The 17,578-nt window shown below is 34.8% G+C and overlaps 1 protein-coding gene across 22 annotated transcripts in view; it reads left to right on the top strand.

The window, feature by feature from the left end:
* LOC114252733 (coiled-coil domain-containing protein AGAP005037) overlaps positions 1–17,578 on the top strand; it is a 316,019-nt gene that overhangs the window by 138,298 nt on the left and 160,143 nt on the right. The gene's annotated exons all lie outside the window — the stretch shown is intronic.

The following is a 17,578-nucleotide window of genomic DNA, read 5'->3' as shown; positions in this document are numbered from 1 at the left end:
AGGAATATAATGAGATCTTCAATAATGTACTGAACGAAGTTTTCACTAACTCAATCCCACAATTTCCGAAATAGATTACTGCTCGCCTATATCATATCAAGCCGCTGTGGCTATCTCCAATTTCATTAGAATCGCTTCGGCCGCTCGTTCGTAATCGGATAGCTAAACCTATCGTTGAATCTATCAACATATGTCTGTAAATATTCACGTGAAGAATATCGGCGTATCGAGTAATAAACATAATGATTCATCATAAAAATAATGATGATGATAATCGTGATCGGTCAACGAGCTCGCGCCCCACTGGTGCTCGCAGACATCAACAAACGTAAATACCCCCACCAGCACCACCATATGTGACTACTAAGTCTGTTATAAAGTACAAAGACTGCCTCACCCTTCAAATCGGAACGCATTACTGCTTCGCGGTAGAAATGGCCGGGATAGTGGTACATATTCGTGCGGGCTCGTAAGACCACCAGTATACCCCGAGGGGAAATTCATTTTGATACAGGACTTTAGAAGAGTAATTAAAATAGTTAGCGACATGCCTGTGCTCCTATCATTGTTGATGCTAGACAAGGTAAAAGCTCGAATCGTAGTAAGAAAGTAGTAATTATTGAGAATTAAGCATTCCAACTAATTATTACAGAGAACCTGACCTCAATCAGGGTCAAACAGCTGAATGTAGATAAAATTACTTTTCCCCGCTAAATAATAAAACGTTTCGTTCAAATTGACTCTTCCAGAATCTTCTATCAAGAATATCAACAGAGCTTTCATATAAAATAGATTTTATTTATTTTATTTAGTTTAAAATAAATTGTAGAGCGTAGTCGACAAGTTTAAAATACAATGTTTCATGTTTACTGACGGCAATGAGTATTTGAAACTCACATATCGCAGTTAGAAGAGAATAGTCGCTGTTTCATTATGGATTTTCAACCTTTTGTCTCAAGACAGGGTGGATAGTTAAAATTATCATGTAATATCTATAAGTCGAAACTCATATGAGAAAAACATATTCACCAATATGTTATCAATTTTCATCAATAATATATACCGTTAGCTCTACAAACCGCTAGACCATTTCATTAATTTAGTTTGCAAACTCAATCTTCCAGCAAACTTAGAATAAGCTTCCGATATTGCAATGTGAAACGGTGCTTCAGATCTTTATTGAATATCAGGAATGCCATTGAAAATATGAATCGTTTTGTATTATATATAATACATCACGAAGTATTTTTTTTGTTTAAGAAAATCTTTCGCACCGGTTAGTTGATACGACAAAAGCTCATAATAATATGTGGAGCAATTAAAACCGCTAATAACGGAATAAAAAAAAAAAAAGTAAAGAAGAAGAGATAAATTAAAGTAAAGACTTTGTAACATTTGATTTGATTAGAACGCACGGAGGATTGTGAGATTTTGGATAAGGATTTTAATTATTCTAAATTTTGGATATTCGATACTCTAAATTATTTATGAGTTCCAAAGGACACGCCTCCAGTAACATACAAACTAAAAAAAATATAAATTAATGAATAGCTTTCGAAACTCAACTTTCGTACGGGCACTAGTTGTAAATATTAATTAAATTTTATTTATTTATTATTTATTTATTTATTTATGTACAGACAAAAAAGAAGACATAGTACAGAGTAATAGGAAAATTATGCACAAAGGCTTTTATGTTATAGGAGCATACAAATCACGGAAATTGTAATTATCTGAAATACAAGAATACTCTTGTGGTATTTTCAAATTACATAAGTTTCGGTGTATATTTAAACGTTGCTGTTGGTAGGACCTCTTGTGAGTCCGCGCGGGTAGGTACCACCACCATGCCTATTTCTGCCGTGAATCAGTAATGCGTTTCAGCTTGAAGGGCGGGACAGCCGTTATAACTATACTGAGACCTTAGAACTGATATCTCAAGGTGGGTGGCGCATTTACGTCGTGGATGTCTATGAGTTCCAGTAACCACTTAACACCAGGTGGGTTGTGAGCACATCCACCCATCTAAGCAATAAAAAAAAAACATTAATTATTTTGGAGCCAAACAATAGAAACTCTCAAATCTAGCTACTGTGTCTGAGGGCATTTTATAATACATATCAAAATTTAAAACTAAAACATAATTCCAAAAAAATCTTTCGCAAGTCAAAAGTAATCTAAAGTATGAAAACTTTCACTTTCTCAGCGCGTCAGACCTAGAAATAACAATTTTTATACACAATTTTGAATAAAAATGAAACATTTCTCACCTTTGCGTCAAAGCAAAGCTAGTTGCTCTTGGTAATGCATTTTAAAAGCTTCATCTCGTCACTTTCCTTCGTATTGCTCAAGGTTTCTCGTAGCTATGTAAGTTTCTAGGTCAGAAATGTCATCCAGTTTTCTATTACGAATACACAAATCATTATATTTTTTATTGTACGCTGTGATAAAATCTTCTTGGGACTGAGACGATTGAATGAATTCAAGCACTAGGTACCTAATGTTAAGTGATTACCGAAGCCCAAATTCAAAGTAATGTGATTGCGGCCACCCACCTTGACTGTTATGGTATTTACGCACTTTTGATTTTTTTCGCGTGTCCTATTTTAATTACACGATATTCGGCAAAGAGATTGATGGGGCTTATGGCGGAGGTGTTAACGCGCCTATTAGGGAGAGGGCTGCTCGAAGTGGTATTCGGAGGGCGACCCCTTTTGAAGAGCAACGCTGTGCTTTTCGTGGGGTTGATGTTGATGCACCATTTCCGGAACCACTGTCCCATGGTGGTTACTGCGGTCTGGAGTCGCCGATGCAATAACGACTTCTTCCTACACGAGTAGTAGATAGCCGTGTCATCGGCGAAGAGCGCTAGATGGGTCTCCGGAGACCGGGGTATATCATTGATATACAAACTAAATAATAACGGAATAAACGGTTCGACAATAATCTTGTATGAGCACGAATCTGTCTGGCACTCCCATGATATACAGTTTGTATATAAAATCGTTGTGCCAGCCTTGAATGTCTTCGCTATATCGAAGAAGAGGGCTACGGTCGGGATGGCAGTGATAGCATTACACAGAGGTAAAAGGTATATGCGTTTTAATTCTCCATTAGCTTGGTATTGGTCGAATGTTCACGTATCGTACCCTATTTATTGGCAAAATGACACGTCTACTGTTTGTGTCAGAAAATTATCTGTCAGTCCACATATTATTAGTATTAAAATAACGATAAAAGCAGTGGATTCGTGTATATTAAAAGACGACCATACATTTACTACTAATAAGAGATGCATTGGAAATGAATCTGACAATATTATTGTATACCTCATAAAAAAGCCATGTATATTATTAAACTAGTGTTAAGAATTCTTGTACGTGTTTGTATTTTAAGAGGCTTGAATAAATATTATTATTATTTAACTGATAATTAGCTTATGTGGTAGTCATACAAAATAATATCCTTAAGCAATACGCAAGATACTGGCAACATTTTTTTTACTATTTTCATATTACTTTTAGCGTTTCAATAAACAGAATAACGGTATTAGTTCTCAGATATCTCTATACAATCTACAGAAGATTTTCAATTACGTAGCCCCGTGTCAACGTTGGCATTATCCGGTTTCAGTAATCGCTTGGTGAGGTATCAGCTCACAAGTACTTGTGAAACATGAATCAAAGATTAGCTGAGGGGTAGTAGGAAACGTTTTAAGAAGATGGCTATTTAGTAACTAAGAATAATAATTTCAGATTGACATAGCAATCTCTATATATAAAAATTAATTGCTGTTCGTTAGTCTCGCTAAAACACGAGAACGGCTCGACCGATTTGGCTAACTGTGGTCTTGAATTTTTTGTGAAAGTCCAGAGAAGATTTAAAAGGTAGATAAATATGAAAGTGCTCGGAATTAAATAAAAATAACAATTTTGTTTTCCCTTTGATGTCCCCCCGTCGGACGGATTCCTTTTGTTTGTGTCTTTTATTTATCGATTGAGCCACAACGAAGTCGGCCGGGTCAGCTAGTATATTATTAAAATGGTTATGAGAATTTACCTCCTTGTAAATTCTAATTTATAAAGCCACGTCAAATGTAATTTTTCTACATACACTTCTATTAACTTAATAAACTTGATCATTGAAACGCACAGGCAAAACCATTTTAAGAAGAACGCTGGTTGACAAATCCCTTTAGACCTCTCTTTGTGCAATGATGCATTAAGTGCAGGTGTCTAGGTAGATGGTTGCATCTTAACGCATGCGCTTCTCTGAGAGAGAATGGGACCGCGCGCCCTTCAAGGCCTTGACCCAGATGCAGCTCGAAGTAGTTCAGTATTGTCAATTTTGTAAAAAAAAATAATCATTGATACGTCTTAAGAGACGAAATTATTTTTAAAAAAATGAATAAAATCTAAACGTATCAAGGATTTTTTTTTATTTTTTTAGGTCATATACATAGGTGAACTTTAAAGTAGATTTAACACTTAACGATTAATATATTTTTAATATTTGTTTATTCTACACACAATAAATAACTAGGAAAAAAAAATAATTAAAGAGTTCTCTCTATTTTTTGTCACGATAATCTATCTGTTTTATACATACTTTTGAAGAGAAAAAAAAAAGAATTTGGTTTTATACTCATTGAAAATAGTATCGGGTAAAAGAACAAAATATCAATAAGTTAAACGACTTATAAGAAACAAATTTATTTTGTGAGCTTCGAACGAGAAAGCACGTGTGGTCTGGAACGATAATGTCTATTTTCGGCTGACGTTGACCACTTTTACGTGTACCAGATTCTGGATACGTTTGAAAACACAGACACTATAAATAATGTTGTAGTGCGTTCCTGTAGTTTTATTTGAAGACTGATCTAGTTTAAAACTAACAACTGTTTACAAGCGGCCTGCAGTACGCGCTGAAATCTACTACGCTGCTATCCTCCCGAACGTATCGCGGAGCTGCATTCGCGCTCACGCGTATTCCTAAATAATAAAAAAATATTTTAAGTTATAAATTTATATTTTAAATACGTCAATAAAATAATTAACAATGGAATCGTTTTCGCGGTGTTTCGTTTTCATTTCGAATGGTTTTCGCGTAAGTTTGATATGAAAAATAATAATAAATACTTAAAACTTTATTTTCAAATTTGGTTATTTTTCGTTCATGTTTTTGGATTATATATATTTTTTTGGTTTGTTTTCCTCAATTCAATTTCTTATAAGTATTTTGTGCAGCACCTATGGAGCGCAGTCGAAAATTGTTGTAAAGTGTGCAAATGCCTACATGAAACACTTCCCTGTGGCTTGAACGAGAGCCAGGACAATAATTGTCATTGCAATAATAACTCTGTGGAAATTATTGCAATCAATGAAATACCGGAAACAATTGAAGATTCATTAGTGGAAGTCTCGGCGCAGCATATTTCAATCGATTCTGATGCCGATATGACCACATATAATTCGACCTCCAATTCAGACAATAGTGCCCAAAGCATCCAGGGAAATCCTGGGTCCGCCGCCGAATAGTAAGTATCATTTGCATTTTTTAACGTGTGCGACGCGAAAATTAAATGCTCTAGGCATTAATGCGAGCTATAGTAATTTCCTAGATAAAATACATGGTGAAATTACGTAGACGAATAACGTTACAATCTTTTTTTTTTAACGCTTGCTTTTATTTTAAATCTAGTATTAATATAATATTTCGTTTGTTTGGATTGTTTTTAAATATTTTGGTCTTTAACTTCTCTATTAAAATTATTAAATACTGTTTTGTTTTTAAATAACGTTTTTTTTTTAATTTATATATTTGCATCTCAGGAGCGTTGGGTTACTATTAAAATTATATTCGTAAAACGCATAAATTTTCTATCGCGAAAACAGCGTAGATTTTCTTTTCAGACCATTTTTTCATTTTTTTTCTTATAACACCATTAGATCTTCTTTCAGAACTTTTGCGAATTTTTACCTTTACTTTTCGTAAAATTTACCAAGAAAAATAATTGCTACTAAACTGCTGGTATAAATAGATGGTTCTATTTTTTAAACAAAAAAAAAGGTATTATAAATCTCTTAAAAGATTTTATCAGAATAAAATCTTAATTCCAAAGCTTCTATAAACAATATTGTCCTCTATCGTTAAAAGTTGGTATGCAAATATGTAATTACAAATTTAAGCAGCATGTTAATTTTTTTTTTTCAATTCTAACCTCCGCGACACCCTCTTCAATATAATCCATTAATGAAATGTCGATTTCCTACCTAATCTTTGGTAGCCCAAGGGAGTATTCCAATTTCAAACGGCCCGGTAGCTGAGCTCACGGACTCAACCTGAAAGAATTGCTAACACTATCCCTAGCAAGAGCAGTGCTTTGCTGAATCTACTACCGGATCGGAATCGCGACCCACTGAGATGATTCGGTGGAAAACTCAGTAATGCGTATATGGGCTAGTTCGCACGTCGAACTCTTCGAGTACGAGAATTGTACAGTTTGTAAATTAATCCTTTGTGCCAGTCTTGTATATAACCATCAACTTAATATTAATACGCTTTGCCACCTGCGCGAGTTGCTTCAACAAGTTGATGCATTTCATGCACTTCATCGAAGTTTTGCTGGCCTTTGCTAAGTTAAAATGAAATACATTTCTTTCTACGATTTTTTTAGTGGAATAATTATGGAAGAGGATTGAGGATGAATTTTAAGTTGCACCTAAGAATTACTTATAATGCAATAATAATTAAAAATTATCCGTTAGATAGTTTTTATGCACAGATGGCTGAATAAATGTACGGCACACCTGATGTTAAGTGGGTGCCAGAGCCCACAGATATCACTTTTTTTCCTACTTGTGCTGATAGCCTTGAAAGGATATGTCAGCGTAACCTGATAGGGTTAGTGTAGTAACCTCTTAGAGCAGGGTTGGTTTTAGCAACGTCGTCAGTTTTAAGCCCCGTGAGCTCACCTACTGGTCAGGTTACGCTGACATAGCCTCTGAACGTTACCTGAAAAGTGAGCTCACGGGACTCAAAAAGACGACGTTGTTAACACTAGCTCTTGCTCATGAGAGAGGCATGGGTTCTAGCTCTCGCGGATATACATAGTACAACGGCTGCCCCGCCCTTTAGACGGAACGAATTACTGCTTCGCGGCAGAAATAGGTAGGGAATGTGGTACCTGTGCGTGCGGGCTTACAAGACTACCTGCCACCAGAAATAATGCAATCTTTATATTTTGCGGGTTAGATTTTTATTAAATGATTTTCATCTTACAACGCGAAAGCCATCCGTAAATTTGTGTGACCTTTGATAGAAAAATTGGGATCTGACCACGGGTTTTGAATATCTGTATAGTCGCATCATTCTATACGAGTACCTCTAGTATCTTATCCTCCAGGCACCGACGAGTTCTACGACTTCACGTATTGTGAATGCGATGGGAATTTTTTATTTGCTTATTTAAGAAATTAGGCGAAAAATATAAAGGTTATTTTAAACGACGTTTTCTAAACGAAGTATCTTTGCTATTTGGACCGTATGCATTATTTGCAACATTTAAGTTATAAACCAATTTATTTTGATGTTCTAAGAGTGTGTCCTTACTTATTCTTAAAATTCAAAACTGTAAAATAGTCAAATAATCGAATCTAAACACTAAAGACCTATATCAAAAACAAAGGTTCAGGATCAGTCTAAAATTTTCTTATTTTTATTAGTTCGAAAACCTTGTAATGAAAGTTGACTTATATTTCTTGTATTGTATTGTACATTGATTGATTCAGTGGTGCAGGCCTCTGACTGCTGGACCAATCATCGTGGGTTCGATTCACATATCGGGCAAACATTTGTGTGATGAACAGTTTTTTTTTGTCCTTTGTCCGAGTATGAATATATATAAATGTTTAAATGTATACATACATATACCTACACATATTTTAGTTAATATATCATAGTTTTAATTTTTATTAAACAACAATTTATTGTAAAATTTAAAAATAGAATTAATAAAAAATTCTATACGAAAACTAGTTTGCACGGGTCACGATGTGTATGATACAAGCCACAAGTGGTTAAGGTTCCACTGCTCTGACACCAGACCCCTAACCCAGTTGTATAACCAAAATTCTTAAAAACGTAAATGTAATATTGCTTTTTTTACATAAGGTGCTCGTATATTGGAATCTATTAAATTGGCAGAGCTACGAAGTATAGAAACTTTGTCCACGAACAATATTTGAAATTCTACTGTATTGTCCCAACGTGCAGGCCAGCTCAGAACTTCAAATACCTAAGCCTTGTTACCTAAGAGTTGTTGTACCTTGTTGCCTAAGAGTTTGGTGTCGTAAAATACTAGAAATACTTTTAATTGACTCGTAATCCATTGCTCGGCCGCGGACCAACGCTATTTGTATATCGATTCTTCCGGTCTTCGTTCTCGTCGAACCCGTCGCTTACGACGAAGGGCTCGGCGAGTAAATTAGCCCACAGATACAGCACACTGAGTTTCTCGCCGGATCTTCTCACTGGGTCGCGTTTCCGATCCGGTGGTAGATTCTGCGAAGCGCGGCTCTTGCTAGGGTTCGTGTTAGCAACGTCATCAGGTTTGAGCCCCCTTACTAGCTCGGTGACGCTGATATGGTCTCTCAAGACCATCAGCATGGGTAGGAAAAAAAATCGGTTGTTATAATCGCTTCTATTCTTCAGATGAAATTAAATCCCTTGTGCCACACATAAATTAGGATAAGAATCGATTGAGCGTAACTGTGTAGATTATATTCGACGTGTGATTGATTTATTATTATTATAGTCCGTAGATTTTTTTAATGGCTTAAGAAGATTTAGTTGTGTTATCTTTCACTTTTAATAATATATTCGTACCAGTACTAAGTAACTTGTGAAGACCATTGAATATACTACATACGTTAAATTATTAAAATTTTCACGTACGGTTACATAAAAAAACGACTAGTTACGAAGTTTGGTTTCAATAACACGTGGTTATCTTTTACTTTAATTAAATCAGGGATATTTAAATTCTCGGTGCATCTGTTTATTTTTTTAATCCGTAACGCTTCGTGTTCCGTAGATAATATGGAAATTATGTTTCCTAAATAATCTTCGGTGAACTCAAGTTCCAAGATGCTATCACATCGTGATACACACGGGTACATCGGTTAAACACGAAACCGCCGAACCAGCATTCAGTTTGTTTGACATTCTTCTGAAAGTAATTAATAAATATAATATCGGGTGTGTCCCGAGCGCTATGACTTGTCCTTCTTCAAACGAGATATGTGGAGAGTACTTAACGGTAGGCAGCGACTTGGCTGTGCCCCTGGGATTGCTGAAGTCCGCGGGCGACGGTAACCACTCACCTTCAGGTGGGCCGTATGCTCGTCTACCTCCAAGAGCAATAAAAAAAAAAACATACATAAATAATTTATACATAAATTGGGAATACGAACCCAGGGTTTGACAGTACAAACGTTTTTGTTGAGATTAATGTCCCAAATAATGTGGCCCTAAGCCACGATTTTACTATTTATAATAATGCGGTGAGCTCATCCATCAATCTAAGCAATAAAAAACCCTCTACCGCATTAGTCAATATCGTAACCAGAATAATAAAAATGGTGGCAGAGATATTGGCACAGTCGGACCGGGTCTTATTCCTGAAACCTGTAATCGCGTACATTTTACATACAGTAATCTCCCAACTACTCTGTTCGAGTGATATTAACGGATAACACGCAATCTCTTAACATTACCATTCTCCAAAACAAGTACTACGATAAAAAATGAACGAATTAAAATAGAGTGAAGGAGTCGTTGTGGCCTAAAGGATAAGACGTTCGGTGCATTCGTATATAGCGATGCAACGGTGTTCGAATCTCGCAGGCGGGTCCCAATTTTTCTAATGAAATAAGTACTTAACAAATGTTCACGATTGACTTCCACGGTAAAGAAATAACATATTGGACGGTGATTGTAGGACGTCTTATGAGTAGGTACCACCATCCTGCCTATTTCTGCCGTGAAGCAGTAATGCGTTTCGGTTCGAAGTATGGGGCAGCCGTTGTACTTTAAATAATGAAACATTGGAACTTATACCTCAAGGTGGATGGCAGCATTTACATTTTAGATGTTTATGGGCTCCAGCAACGACCTAACACCAGGCGGGCCGTGAGCTCGTCCAACCATGTAAGCAATAAAAAATATAAAAAATATGTTATAGATATATTTTTTTCAAACTTCGGGTAAAATCATAATTTTTCCGACCATTTTTATATTGCAACGTTTCAGCAATATAAAATAAATCAATATTGTTATAATACAAAACACGGTAAAAAGAAATGAATATACAATACTTACATATATTTATCTCAAGTGGATTTTCTTTTCTTAATTACGTCAGATGAAATATTAATCTCAATATGAACTTAGTAGTGAGTAAAATTAGTTCCATTATTGTTAGGTTTCTCTCCCATTATATCTGAATTCATCCTTCCAAGAACGACTTTTGTATCTGGAATAAGCTTGAGCCAATTTTAATTACCATACAGATTAATTCCCCCGGTTGTTTCAAGGGTGACGTAATTTTGTACAGGAATCGGGCTGATCTCGACTTAATATTACTTCGTTATAGAGTTCATAATCATCTGGTATTAAAACGTGAAATATTTAGCAGTTTAATTAGTTCATAATTGATTCGTTCTTCTGAGTGTTGTCGCTATTAAAGAAAACATATGGATCATATGCTCGGTTGTTTGTAAAAGAAATCTTTGAAAGCTTACAAATGTTATCATTAGGTTATCGTATCGTCCGATATTTAAAATCCGTTTCCGTCACTATCTTCGAATATATCATCTTACCGTTGTCGTTTGAATATAAATTCACGTCATGCTCGTACAAAATAGAATAAAGCTTTGATAACCATTTTATACTTAATAATGTATGACATATTATTAAATATAAGATTAGTATAAAAGTATTAAAAGCGGTAGAGAAGATGTTCACAAATAAAGATGCTCGAATGCATACAATTCAAATAAAATGTAGGAGCAGAAAATAAAGTTTGACATCGCGTCAAGTTTCTTATAAAGCTTTATAACTCTCTAGGACGACTAACTTCAAGAAGGTAGCTTACGTTCTTGGAGAATAGTAGTGTGAAATCTCGTATTGCATTGTACAAGTAGGTATGAAATGTGAGATGAATTAATTGCAGATACTTCTTAGTATAGACCGCATTATGTGGAAGGCATTGGGGAAGGCCTATGTCCAGCAGTGGGCAGATAAAGGCTGATGATGATGATGATGATGACTTCTTAGTAAATGTCTAGTTTATCAACCGGATTTCACGGATATTGAATCATCATGATCTGATATGTTTTAAAATTTGATATTTAAAATATGAAGTTAGTGATTCAAATAATAAATTTTGCTGAGTGCATCACATTTTTCTTTTTTCTCAAATATTAATAGTCTAATTAAGATATACAGGTTGAAAATGATTGATGATTTCCCAATAAATGCAAAAAAAAAACGGCTTTAATTAGTCTTCTTTCATGCTTAATAGCAATAGCTTATAGTGCAAAAAAAACCTAATATACCTAAATAAGTAAATATATTCCCCATCCTATCCTAAGTGAATATACCATTCTGTGAAAATTGCATCAAAATTAGCTTTGAAGTTACGAAGTGAAGGAAGGATGCGTAAGGGCATTTACGTCTTATTCTCATACCCCATCCTTAATGACGATGACATCATGAGCCACAATTTGCTTCTTTTGTGAACGCTTGCTAACTTGCTCGGTATTAAACATTGATGCGTTCTCTATGTTTTAAAATGACTGTAGATTACTTTTATTATTATTTTATTGTTTTTAGGGATTTGAGCCTACGGCCCACATGATTGTGAGTGGTTTCTATCGCTCACGGACGTCAGCAATGAACTCACTGAGTTTCTCAGTGAGTTTCGACCCGTTGAGCCCATGAGTTTCAGCCTATCCATCCGAGCGTGGCTAGAATAGTCCTTTAGGTTACCAGTGATTGTAGGGGATGCCAGGAGCACAGCTAAATCACTACCAATGCGCTATCAATGAGTCAACAATTGAATACTCTCCACAAACTTCGTTTAGAGAAAGACTTTTCATAACCATAGCCATAGTAATATTTATATTTTCAAAAAAACTTTTGCGTCACCGTTCTATAAATAAATATGTAGATGCTTTAGATGTTGTTTCTAGAAAGGTTCGTTATACAAAAAGCTTTGTTGGTTCGGAAACGGGAAATTCGACTGCCATTTACGTCTTTTGTTTCGTTGCATACTGAAATTGGAAATGTGCATCTCGATCGTTAGGTATTGTTTCATATCGGGAGGTATCGAATATTTGTGTGCGGTATTCAACTGGCGGCAGCCATTGGAATGAAATTTAAAATGACATCCTTTTCATTGCGTATTTTGTTTAGGTTCAAACTCCATTACATCTGAGGCTTAGAGTCATTATATCTATACTAATATATATACTACTGAAACATGCATCCGATTGACTTGAAACTTAGTATCCATATAGAAAATACATGTACTTAATTGGTAGGCTAATATTTATATGAGTGTTGGACTCTAATAATAATGACAATAAATAATAAATGCTCAGCGAACCGTGCGAGTATGGCTAGTATTACATATAAGCTTAAGTAAATAAACTTATAATCCACAGAGTCATGAATTAAAAAAAAAACCGCGATATTAATAATGTGCAAAAAAAACTGAACTAAAGAAACTTAATAGTTAAAAGGATATTATAATTTTTTTATCAATAGTTTGAAGTACAATGAAAAATATTGCAACCTGTATGAAGTCCTTACTTAGACGAATCAAGTCTACTTATGATTAATTTCGTACAGTTAAATTGCAAATATGTAAAAATGTTCTACTAGGGCTGATCCTCCTATATTTTCTAGATCAATTTTCAGAACAATTTATTATTATGAATTATATATTATTTAAATAATACTACTAAGTGTGTAATTAAGTAGATTGCCAAGGCTTTGTTGACCTTATTATTATAGCGACCGAAATACCATCGGTACTGTTACAGCCCAATATAAGTTTTTGATTTTCAGCAACCGGGCTGCTCTTTGTGACGCGGTTAACCGCATAGTGCGTATGACCACAATTTGATAATATATCTATAATGTATAACAGTGGAAGTTACTATTTTTATTATCATAGATCGATAATTCGAACATTGATCGTCAATTGATTCACTAGTAATCGAACTTGATAGTTCAATGATTTGAATGCGTCGTCAAAAAGTAACGACAGTGATAAATTATATTGGCGAACTAATAACTGGTCATTTTTTTTATTGCTTCGATGTGTGGACGAGCTCACAGCCCACCTGGTGTTAAGTGGTTACTGGAGCCCATAGACATCTACAACGCAAATGCGCCACCCACCTCGAGATAAGATCTAAGGTCTCAAGTATAGTTACAACGGCTGCCCCACCCTTCAAACCGAAACGCATTACTGCTTCACGGCAGAAATAGGCAGGATGGTGGTACGTACCTGTGCGGACTCACAAGAGGTCCTGTCACCATTAAAAATAGTCTTAAATGGCCTCTCCTTTTTATTAATTGGAAAAGTTAATTCTTACCACCCAAGCTCTTTATGGGAGTCGACAAGCTTCTTAAAATGGTGGGCGATCTCAAAGAACAACAAGACAATACCGGGGGTACAATAACGGTATTAAAACACAAGACAGGGGAAAGAGATTACGCCCGTGGAACCAAAGAAAAAGAAGCCACTCCAGCACTTAAGACACAATAGTGAATTCCATTGCCCGCACGAACGTATTAGTTTACAAGGAGCTAATAGTTACCGCTTACTGCGATATACATACTGAGATTCCGTCTCACGCTTGCAAAGACATCACGATTAAACAAACTAGTAGTCGGATTCGATTTAAAGTTACAGAGATGGAGCATCAGTTCTGACACTCCTGATAAATTCGAATTTCAACTTCGGCCGGAATCACAAACTATTAATTAATTCATAACGACGCTTGAAAGGCAAACGTGACTAAGCGACAATGCGTGAACTTTACAGTAGACTAATTTAAAGTTGAAATAATTGAAAAAAATAAATATTTTAACGAATCTAGCTGTAGTAGAATCTAGAGAGAGAGAGAGAGAGGGAGAGAGTATTCTTTATTGTACACCAAAAAACAAATAAACAGTGCGATACATTAAGCACAAAAAAGTACAATTGGCGGTCTTATCGCTAAGAGCGATCTCTTCCAGACGACCATCAGGTGAACAAGAATCATTTGGAAACGAACTACGCGCGATGTACCATTCCAGTGAAATACATATACATATATGTACACATACATATACACATACATACACACATACATATCTCCGTAAATATACATAATAATAATTAATACAAAGTAGTATAATATTATAAAAATCATTAAAAATAATAAAATAATTTTGCTTCTTTACACAAAAATAAGAATAAGCAATTTACATAAAAAAGATACTTAATAAAAAGATCTAGCTAGCTAGTAGGATTGAAATGATTTTAATAGATCTAGAAATATATTTTTTTTGCGCATCGAATATGGTTATTGCCAATCATTTATGTACAAAGCAGTTATTGTCGCTTAGTCACGTTTGCCTTTCAAGCGTCGATAAGATTTCAGACCTCTGTATCTTAAAATCTGATCCACTCCAAATATAATTGAAGTCGCGCTTCGACATCAGAACTTGCGTCTAAAATTGATTTAGAATTCCTGGTATTCGAGGAACAATCGCATTCCCGGTTCCGTTTCAATTCAATTTGTATTTCCTTTTAGAGAAATTGAAAAACCTAATTAACTACTGAAGATCATATTTACATCACAATAATTCCATAAAAAAGCAAAATTAAAGGAACTTCATACAATACGTGCAATTATGGCTCGGTCAACTTGAAATGTAAAAAAGAAAACGCGATTGTATTTTTTAAAATTTTTTTATTGCTTAGATGGGTGGACGTGCTCACAGCCCACCTGGTGTTAAGTGGTTACTGGAGCCCATAGACATCTACAACGTAAATGTGCCACCTACCTTGAGATATAAGTTCTAAGGTATCAAGTATAGTTACAACGGCTGCCCCACCCTTCAAACCGAAACGCATCACTGCGTCTCGGCCGAAATAGGCGGGGTGGTGGTACCCACCCGCGCGGACTCACAAGAGGCCCTACCACCAGTAAAGATTCTAGAAGTTCTAGATGGGAACGTAAATAAATATCATAAAAGAGTAGATTCCAAAGCAATGGTACATACTTCATGGAACTGCGTCATAAGCGATGAAGGGCGTAGACTCGAGACATTGCATTGAGTTAATTGAGATTATTTTCAACCTCTGGTTTTACTACAAATTAATAGATATCACACTTTCCACGTCATTAATTAATTTAATAATTAGTGATATTTATTTATTTAAAAAAGTACTGCCACATCACAAACATTGAAAAAATTATTTTTTTCTACTTATGCTGATAGCCTTGAGAGGCTATTTCAGCTTCGCCCTAACGTTTGTAGGTGAGCTCGCGGGGCTCAAACCGGAGAGTTGCTAACACTGACCCTAGCAAGAGCAGTGCTTCGCAGAATCTACCACCAGATCGGAAACGCGACCCACTGAGAAGATCCGGCGAGAAACTCAGTGGGCTGTGTCTGTGAGTTAATTCGCTCGTAGAGCCAACTTAAACTATTTAATTGATGGCCTGATGCATGTGAAAATAATGGCGTACATAACATTAGCGATTCATCGGCTCGAAGATGGAATACAATAATAAAAAAAAGAATATCTAATGAAAACATACTTTGAAATTCAAATTTTACAAGTAAAACAGTACTATTTGTTGAAATATTAATAAAAATGTCTAATAAATGTCATGGCATATCAAAAAGAAGAAAATAAGAAATGTCAATACAATATCAAGCAACAACAAGTCAGTTATAGAACAACAAATGATTAACGATTAAAATTAAGGTGCGTTTTTTTTTTGTTATTAATATTACTTGTATTAAATTAGTTGTCCAATCTCACACACAACACAATACGAATGATGTGCAGTCGAAGTATCCACTCGATATAACCGTGGGACTGTATCTACCGGCGCGGTAATAATAACGCAACATTTTCCGTGATTTCGATTTTATTCTACGATGTTGTTATATGATGTATATTGAAATTTAATAAAAATATATATGTTATTAGGAATTAAGTGTCGTTCCAGGAGAATTCCAATTATATCAGGAGCTGTTTTAAAAAAAAAACATAAATTAAAAAAAATATCCGTTTAGATTGGTGAACGAGCTCATAGCTCACCTGATGTTAAGCGATTTCCGGAGCCCCTAAGCATTACAACCATCCTTCAAAGCACACAAAATCAATTTAAGAATGTTATCAAAAAAAGCAGCTATTATTAACTACCCTAACCATTGAAATAGAATACATAATTAATTTTATTTCATTTATGATATAGCATCTTATAATAAAATGGTTCTTTGTTCAAATGCAACACGTAAAAGTTTCTGTTCCTATTTAGGTCGCACAGGGCTGTGAGAAATATGTAATTAGTTAACACGTTGCTGAACCTGTTTCTATATTATTAGATGTATTATTCGAAAACTCTGTATATATATTTCGCTATGAAGCCTTGAAGAATACTATAGGTATTTCTTCAAAAGTAGGTCGGATGCTTTAGAAATACTTTAATTAACTCGTGAAAAGCTGACAGCCCATATGTCTCAGTAAAAGAAAAGTAAATAAATAGTTGATAAAATGCGATTACGAATGTTTTATGTGTATTTTAATAGAATCAATTAGAACACAAACCGGGCTTATCGAATGCTAAATTAAATTTAGGTTTGAATGATAAAAGAGATGTTGAAATATTTTACTGAAAACGCTTACAATTTATTCTGGACTATAACATATTTACGTATAAAGCTGTATAGAACATGAAAATAATCATGTACGGAGACCGGCTACGGTATTGTTACGTCTCCTCGTATTTCAAAAACAATCATATCGTTCAAGTATAAATAAAAACAAAATCCCTTCTCTTCTACTTTTCAATTTAAGTATTATTAGTTTATTTAGTAGGCATTGGCGAGTATTAGTGTTCTAAATAATTCAAAAATAAATTTTTTTTAGAGCTCAATAGTATAACAAAATAAAAAAATCGAACTAAAATACTAAAATTTTTTTTTATTCCCGTTATCTTAGCTGTGATGTTAAGCAAAAGCAATAGGGATATTATAGCGCCATCGACTCTTGATATTTGATACGTGTACAAAATACCAAGCTAATCCTGATCGCACGTCCTAAAATTTGTGAAAATTGCGTACAGTACAAGGCAATCTAATAAAATTTGTTTAATTTTTTATATTTTTTTAAAACTTGGGTTTGTTTCTTATTCATTAATTAAATTAATTAATTGCCAGGCGTATAATGTACAATTTCGTTAAAGGCGGCATATAGAATTATGTTCGGGATTGCTTAATGTAT

The sequence above is a fragment of the Bombyx mandarina genome, chromosome 01 (assembly GCF_030267445.1).
Source record: "Bombyx mandarina strain Sakado chromosome 01, ASM3026744v2".
Taxonomy (NCBI): domain Eukaryota; kingdom Metazoa; phylum Arthropoda; class Insecta; order Lepidoptera; family Bombycidae; genus Bombyx; species Bombyx mandarina.
This window is presented reverse-complemented; position numbering and strand designations above follow the sequence as displayed.